General features: G+C 40.8%; 1 non-coding gene across 1 annotated transcript; it reads right to left on the bottom strand.

Annotated features, from left to right (window-relative positions):
* Nucleotides 1–3016: 3016 nt before the first annotated feature.
* LOC130977988 (small nucleolar RNA R71) lies at nucleotides 3017–3124 on the bottom strand. Its single transcript, XR_009085653.1, has one exon. It is a non-coding gene; the product is annotated as a small nucleolar RNA R71 (small nucleolar RNA).
* Between the last annotated feature and the right edge of the window lie 5344 nt (nucleotides 3125–8468).

The following is an 8468-nucleotide window of genomic DNA, read 5'->3' as shown; positions in this document are numbered from 1 at the left end:
TGCTCAGCCCAAGCACACACCAAGTGGGCCCGGAAGTGGATTTTTATGACATTTACTCATCTTTGTAATCCTTAGGCTACTAGTTCCCTATAAGTAGGACCTTTTTACTATTGTATTTTCATCTTCTGATCTTTGGAATCTTTTGATCTTTAGATCTTTTGATCACTTTGGGAGGCTGGCCTCACGGCCATGCCTAGACCTTGTTCTTATGTATTTTCAACGGTGGAGTTTCTACACACCATAGATTAAGGTGTGGAGCTCTGCTGTACCTCGAGTATTAATGCAATTACTATTGTTCTTCTATTCAATTCCGCTTGTTCTTGTTCCAAGATATCACTTGTTCTTCAACTTGATGAAGGTGATGATCCGTGACACTCATCATCATTCTCACCTATGAACGTGTGACTGACAACCACCTTCGTTCTACCTTAGATTGGGTGAATATCTCTTGGATTCCTGATACACGATGCATGGTTGATCGCCTGACAACCGAGCGCTCGCCTGACAAACGAGCCAGCCATTCCGTGAGATCAGAGTCTTCGTGGTATAGGCAAGAACTGATGGCGGCATTCAAGAGAATCCGGAAGGTCTAACCTTGTCTGTGGTATTCTGAGTAGGATTCAATGATTGAATGACTGTGACGTGCTTCAAACTCCTGAGGGCGGGGCATTAGTGACAGACGCAAAAGAATCACTGGATTCTATTCCGGCCTGATCGAGAACCGACAGATGGATAGCCGTGCCGTGACAGGGTGCGTTGAACATTTCCACTGAGAGGATGGGAGGTAGCCACTGACAACGGTGAAACCCTTGCATAAGCTTGCCATGGAAAGGAGTAAGAAGGATTGGATGAAGACAATAGGAAAGCAGAGAGACGGAAGGGACAGCATCTTCATACGCTTATCTGAAGCTCTCACCAATGATATACATAAGTATCTCTATCTTTATCTTTATGTTTTATCCATCATCTATACCCATTTGAGTCTGCCTGACTAAGATTTACAAGGTGACCATAGCTTGCTTCATACCAACAATCTCCGTGGGATCGACCCTTACTCGCGTAAGGTTTATTACTTGGACAACCCAGTGCACTTGCTGGTTAGTTGTGCGAAGTTGTAGTGATCACGATTTCGCGCACCAAGTTTTTGGCGCCGTTGCCGGGGATTGTTCGAGTATGGACAACTGACGGTTCATCTTGTTGCTTAGATTAGGTATTTTTCAGAGTTCTTAAGAATGAATTCTAGTGTTTCAAGGTGATGTTCTTATCATCACCAAAGCTGATTGATTATCATCAATTTAGCTCTTGAATGCAATGTCCTGCTGAAGCTTGCCTATTCATGTCTAATTCCTTTAGACTGAAGCTTTAGACTAACATTGCATGATTCCTGGAATTCTCATTAAGAATTTTGATACCTTTATTTTCTTCTTCCACTTAATTTTCGAAAAATCCAAAAAAATTTACAAAATCATAAAAAACCCAAAAATATTTTATGTTTCTTGTTTGAGTCTAGTGTCTCAATTTAAGTTTGGTGTCTTGCATGCATTGTTTATATGATCTTAGTTCTATTTTCAAGTCAATAGTACAGGGAACTGAAGATTCAGAACATGCAGCAAAGGAATTACACAGAAAAAGCTGGGCGTTCAAAACGCCCAGTGAAGAAGGACAGACTGGCGTTTAAACGCCAGCCAGGGTGCCTGGTTGGGCGTTTAACGCCCAAAAAGGTAGTGCATTGGGCGTTAAACGCCAGAATGTGCACCATTCTGGGCGTTTAACGCCAGGATGGCACAAGAGGGAGGATTTTGTTTTCAAATCAATTTTTTTTTTCAAGTTTTCAAAGTTTTTCAAAATCAAATCTTTTTCAAATCATATCTTTTCAATCAAACCTTTTTCAAAATCAATTTCTTTCCTTTTTCAAAGATACTTACTATCAATTAATGATTTGATTCAACATTTTAAGTATGTTGCCTTTTCTGTTGAGAAAGGTTTAATGTTTGAATCATATCTTTTCTTGTTAGGCAAGTCATTAATTTTTAAAAAATCAAATCTTTTTAAATTGTTTTCAAATCATATCTTTTCAATCATATCTTTTTAAAAGCATAATTTTTTTTATCATATCTTTTTAATCACATCTTTTTCAAAACAGTTTTTTAATCATATCTTTTTGATTTCTAATTTCAAAATCTTTTTCAAAAATTACTTGATTTCTTTCCCACTCTTGGTTTTTGAAAATCAATTAAAGTTTTTCAAAATGTTTTCAAAATCTTTCACTTAATTTTTGAAAATTTCTTCCTCTCTTTTCACATCCTTCTATTTATGGAGTACCACTCTTTCTCAATGCACAATTCGAACTCTATCTGATTAAGTTCGAATTCTTCTCCTTCTTCCTTCTATTTTTCTTCTTCTCTGACACCTCAAGGAATCTCTATACTGTGACATAGAGGATTCTACATTTTCTTGTTCTCTTCTCTTTCATATGAGCAGGAACAAAGACAAAGGCATTCTTGTTGAAGCTGACCCTGAACCTGAAAGGACCTTGAAGCGAAAGCTAAGAGAAGCTAAGGCACAACTCTCTGTAGAGGACCTAACCAAATTCTTCAAAGAAGAAGAACACATGGCAGCCGAAAACAACAACAATGCCAACAATGCAAGGAAGGTGCTGGGTGACTTTACTGCACCTACTCCCGACTTCTATGGGAGAAGCATCTCTATCCCTGCCATTGGAGCAAACAACTTTGAGCTTAAGCCTCAATTAGTTTCTCTAATGCAACAGAATTGCAAGTTCCATGGACTTCCATTGGAAGATCCTCATCAGTTCTTAGCTGAATTCTTGCAAATCTGTGACATTGTCAAGACTAATGGGGTTGACCCTGAGGTCTACAGACTTATGCTATTCCCTTTTGCTGTAAGAGACAGAGCTAGAATATGGTTGGACTTACAACCTAAAGAAAGCCTGAACTCTTGGGAAAAGCTAGTCAATGCCTTCTTGGCAAAGTTCTTTCCACCTCAAAAATTGAGTAAGCTTAGAGTGGAAGTCCAAACCTTCAGATAGAAGGAAGGTGAATCCCTCTATGAAGCTTGGGAAAGATACAAACAATTAATCAGAAAATGTCCTTCTGACATGCTTTCTGAATGGAGCATCATAGGTATTTTCTATGATGGTCCCTCTGAACTATCCAAGATGTCTTTGGATAGCTCTGCTGGAGGATCTCTTCATCTGAAGAAGACGCCTGCAGAAGCTCAAGAACTAATTGAAATGGTTGCAAATAACCAATTCATGTACACTTCTGAAAGGAATCCTGTGAACAGTGGGACAAATCAGAAGAAAGGAGTTCTTGAGATTGATACTCTGAATGCCATATTGGCTCAGAATAAAATATTGACTCAGCAAGTCAATTTGATTTCTCAAAGTCTGTCTGGAATGCAAAATGCACCAAGCAGTACTAAGGATGCTTCATCTGAAGAAGAAGCCTATGATCCTGAGAACCCTTCAATGGAAGAGGTGAATTACATGGGAGAACCCTATGGAAACACCTATAATTATTCATGGAGAAATCATCCAAATTTCTCATGGAAGAATCAAGAGAAACCTCAACAAGATTTCAATAACAATAATGGTGGAAGAAACAGGTTTAGCAATGGCAAGCCTTTTCCATCATCTTCTCAGCAACAGACAGAGAATTCTAAACAGAGCCACTCTGACTTAGCAACCATGGTCTCTGATCTAATCAAAACCACTCAAAGTTTTATGACTGAAACAAGGTCCTCCGTTAGGAATTTGGAGGCACAAGTGGGACAGCTGAGTAAGAAAATTACTGAACTCCCTCCTAGTACTCTTCCAAGCAATACAGAAGAAAATCCAAAAGGAGAGTGCAAGGCCATCAACATGGCCGAACTTGGAGAGGATGGAGAGGAAGTGAACGCCACTGAGGAAGACCTCAATGGGCGTGCACTAGCCTCCACTGAGTTCCCCAATGAGGAACCATGGGAATCTGAGGCTCAAAATGAGACCATAGAGATTCCATTGGACCTACTTCTGCCATTCATGAGCTCTGATGAGTATTCTTCCTCTGAAGAGGATGAGTATGTCACTGAAGAGCAAGTTGCTAAATACCTTGGAGCAATCATGAAGCTAAATGACAAGTTATTTGGAAATGAGACTTGGGAGAACAAACCTCCTTTGCTCACCAAAGAACTGGATGACTTGTCTAGGCAGAAATTACCTCAAAAGAGACAATATCCTGGGAAGTTTTCAATACCTTGTACCATAGGCACCATAACCTTCAAGAAGGCTCTGTGTGACTTAGGGTCAAGTGTAAACCTCATGCCTCTCTCTGTAATGGAGAAGCTAGGGATCTTTGAGGTGCAAGCTGCAAGAATCTCACTAGAGATGGCAGACAATTCAAGAAAACAAGCTTATGGACTTGTAGATGATGTTTTGGTGAAGATTGAAGACCATTACATCCCTGCTGATTTCATAGTCCTAGAGACTGGGAAGTGCATGGATGAATCCATCATCCTTGGCAGGCCCTTCCTAGCCACAGCAAAGGCTGTGATTGATATTGATGGAGGTGAACTGATCATTCAAGTGAATGAAGAATCCTTTGTGTTTAAGGCTCAAGGATATCCCTCTGTCACCATGGAGAGGAAGCATGAAGAGCTTCTCTCAAAGCAGAGTCAAACAGAGCCCCCACAGTCAAACTCTAAGTTTGGTGTTGGGAGGCCACAACCAAACTCTAAGTTTGGTGTTGAACCCCCACATTCAAACTCTAAGTTTGGTGTTGGGAGGTCCCAACATTGCTCTGAGCATTTGTGAGGCTCCATGAGAGCCCACTGTCAAGCTACTGACATTAAAGAAGCGCTTGTTAGGAGGCAACCCAATGTTATATTTTATCTATTTTATTTTGTTATTTTATGTTTTCTGTAGGTTGATGATCATGAGAAGTCACAAAATCAATTGAAAAAGCAAAAATAGAATGAAAAACAGGAAGAAAAATAGCACAACCTGGAGGAAGAACCTACTGGCGTTTAAACGCCAGTGAGGCTAGCAGATGGGCGTTTAACGCCAGAAAGGGGCACCAGACTGGCGTTAAACGCCAGGAAAGGGCAAAAACCTGGCATTAAACGCCAGAAATGGGCACCAACCCGGTGTTTAACGCCAGAATTGGCTAAAAACACAATTTTGCATGCCATTTGGTGCAGGGATGACTTTTCCTTGACAACTCAGGATCTGTGGACCCCACAGGATCCCCACCAACCCCACCACTCTCTCTCTTCTTCACCCATTCACCAATCACCTCAACACCTCTTCCCCAAAAACCCTTCACCTATCAAATCCCATCTTTCTCTTCACCACTCACATCCATCCTTCATAAAACCCCACCTACCTCACCCTTCAAATTCAAACCACTTTCCCTCCCAAACCCACCCATACATGACCGAACCATGAGCCCCCCTCTCCTATATAAACCCTTCTTCACCCCTTCATTTTCACACAACCTAAACACTACTTCTCCCCCTCTTTGGCCGAACACAAAGCCATTCCCTTCTTCCTCATTTCTTCTTCTTCTACTCTCTTCTTTCTTCTTTTGCTCGAGGACGAGCAAACCTTTTAAGTTTGGTGTGGTTAAAGCATTGCTTTTTGTTTTTCCATAACCATTTATGGCATCCAAGGCCGGAGAAACCTCTAGAAAGAGGAAAGGGAAGGCAAAAGCTTCCACCTCCGAGTCATGGGAGATGGAAAGATTCATCTCAAGGGTGCATCAAGACCACTTCTATGAAGTTGTGGCCTTGAAGAAGGTGATCCCCGAGATCCCTTTTTCACTCAAAAAGAGTGAATATCCGGAGATCCGACATGAGATCCGAAGAAGAGGTTGGGAAGTTCTTACCAACCCCATTCAACAAGTCAGAATCTTAATGGTTCAAGAGTTCTATGCCAATGCCTGGATCACCAAGATCCATGATCAAAGTGTGAACCCGAACCCAAAGAATTGGCTTACTATGGTTCGGGGGAAATACATGGATTTTAGTCTGGAAAATGTAAGGTTGGCATTCAACTTGCCCATGATGCAAGGAGATGAACATCCTTACACTAGAAGGGTCAACTTTGATCAAAGGTTGGACCAAGTCCTCACTGACATTTGTGAAGAGGGCGCCCAATGGAAGAGAGATTCAAGAGGGAAGCCGGTTCAATTAAGAAGGCATGACCTCAAGCCCGTGGCTAGAGGATGGTTGGAGTTTATCCAACGCTCAATCATTCCCACTAGCAACCGGTCCGAAGTTACTCTAGACCGGGCCATCATGATCCATAGCATCATGATTGGAGAAGAAGTGGAAGTTCATGAGGTTATAGCCCAAGAACTCTATAAGGTGGCGGATAAGTCCTCTACCTTAGCAAGGTTAGCCTTTCCTCATCTCATTTGTCACCTCTGTTATTCAGTTGGAGTTGACATAGAGGGAGACATCCTCATTGATGAGGACAAGCCCATTACTAAGAAGAGGATGGAGCAAACAAGAGACCCCTCTCATCATGAGATCCCTGAGATACCTCAAGGGATGCACTTTCCTCCACAAGATTATTGGGAGCAACTGAACACCTCCCTAGGAGAATTGAGTTCCAACATGGGACAACTAAGGGTGGAGCACCAAGAACACTCCATTCTCCTCCATGAAATTAGAGAAGATCAAAGAATCATGAGAGAGGAGCAACAAAGACAAGGAAGAGACATTGAGGAGCTCAAGCACTCCATAAGACCTTCAAGAGGAAGAACAAGCCGCCATCACTAAGGTGGACCCGTTCTTTAATCTCCTTGTTCTTTATTTTCTTGTTTTTCGAAAATTCATGCTTTATGTTTGTCCATGTTTGTGTCTTATGATCATTAGTGTCTTAGTGTCTATGTCTTAAAGTTATGAATGTCCTATGAATCCATCACCTCTCTTAAATTAACAATGTTCTTAATTGAAAGGGAGAAGAATTGCATGAATTTTGAATTTTATAACAGATTAATTATTTTGATGTGGTGGCAACACTTTTGTTTTCTGAATGTATGCTTAAACAGTGCATATGTCTTTTGAATTTGTGGTTCATGAATGTTGGCTCTTGAAAGAATGATGAAAAAGGAGACATGTTACTGAGGATCTGAAAAATCATAAAAATGATTCTTGAAGCAAGAAAAAGCAGTGAATACAAAAAAAAGAGAGGAGAAAAGAAAACGAAAAAAAAAAAAAAAAAGAGAGAAATAAAGTTGTGATCCAAGGCAAAAAGAGTGTGCTTAAGAACCCTGGACACCTCTAATTGGGGACTCTAGCAAAGCTGAGTCACAATCTGAAAAGGTTCACCCAATTATGTGTCTGTGGCATGTATGTATCCGGTGGTAATACTGGAAGACAGAGTGCTTTGGGCCACAGCCAAGACTCAATAAGTAGCTGTGTTCAAGAATCATCATACTTAACTAGGAGAATCAATAACACTATCTGGATTCTGAGTTCCTAAAGAAGCCAATCATTCTGAATTTCAAAGGATAAAGTGAGATGCCAAAACTGTTCAGAGGCAAAAAGCTAAAAGCCCCGCTCATCTAATTAATACTGATCTTCATAGATGTTTTTGGAGTTCATTGCATATTCTCTTCTTTTTTTATCTTATTTGATTTTCAGTTGCTTGGGGACAAGCAACAATTTTAGTTTGGTGTTGTGATGAGCGGATAATTTGTACGCTTTTTGGCATTGTTTTTAGTGTGTTTTTAGTATGATCTAGTTAGCTTTTAGTATATTTTTATTAGTTTTTAGTTAAAATTCACCTTTTTGGACTTTACTATGAGTTTGTGTGTTTTTCTGTGATTTCAGGTATTTTCTGGCTGAAATTGAGGGACCTGAGCAAAAATCTGATCCAGAGACTGAAAAGGACTGCAGATGCTGTTGGATTCTGACCTCCCTGCACTCGAAGTGGATTTTCTGGAGCTACGGAAGCCCAATTGGCGCGTTCTCAACGGCGTTGGAAAGTAGACATCCTGGGCTTTCCAGCAATATATGATGGTTCATACTTTGCCCAAGATTTGATGGCCCAAACCGGCGTTCAAAGTCACCTTCAGAATTCCCAGCGTTAAACGCCGGAACTGGCACAAGAATGGGAGTTAAATGCCCAAACTGGCACCAAAGCTGGCGTTTAACTCAAAGAAGAGTCTCTACACGAAAAATGCTTCATTGCTCAGCCCAAGCACACACCAAGTGGGCCCGGAAGTGGATTTTTATGACATTTACTCATCTTTGTAATCCTTAGGCTACTAGTTCCCTATAAGTAGGACCTTTTTACTATTATATTTTCATCTTCTGATCTTTGGAATCTTTTGATCTTTAGATCTTTTGATCACTTTGGGAGGCTGGCCTCACGGCCATGCCTAGACCTTGTTCTTATGTATTTTCAACGGTAGAGTTTCTACACACCATAGATTAAGGTGTGGAGCTCTGCTGTACCT

Source organism: Arachis stenosperma, chromosome 4 (assembly GCF_014773155.1).
Source record: "Arachis stenosperma cultivar V10309 chromosome 4, arast.V10309.gnm1.PFL2, whole genome shotgun sequence".
Classification (NCBI taxonomy): Eukaryota; Viridiplantae; Streptophyta; class Magnoliopsida; order Fabales; family Fabaceae; genus Arachis; species Arachis stenosperma.
This window is presented reverse-complemented; position numbering and strand designations above follow the sequence as displayed.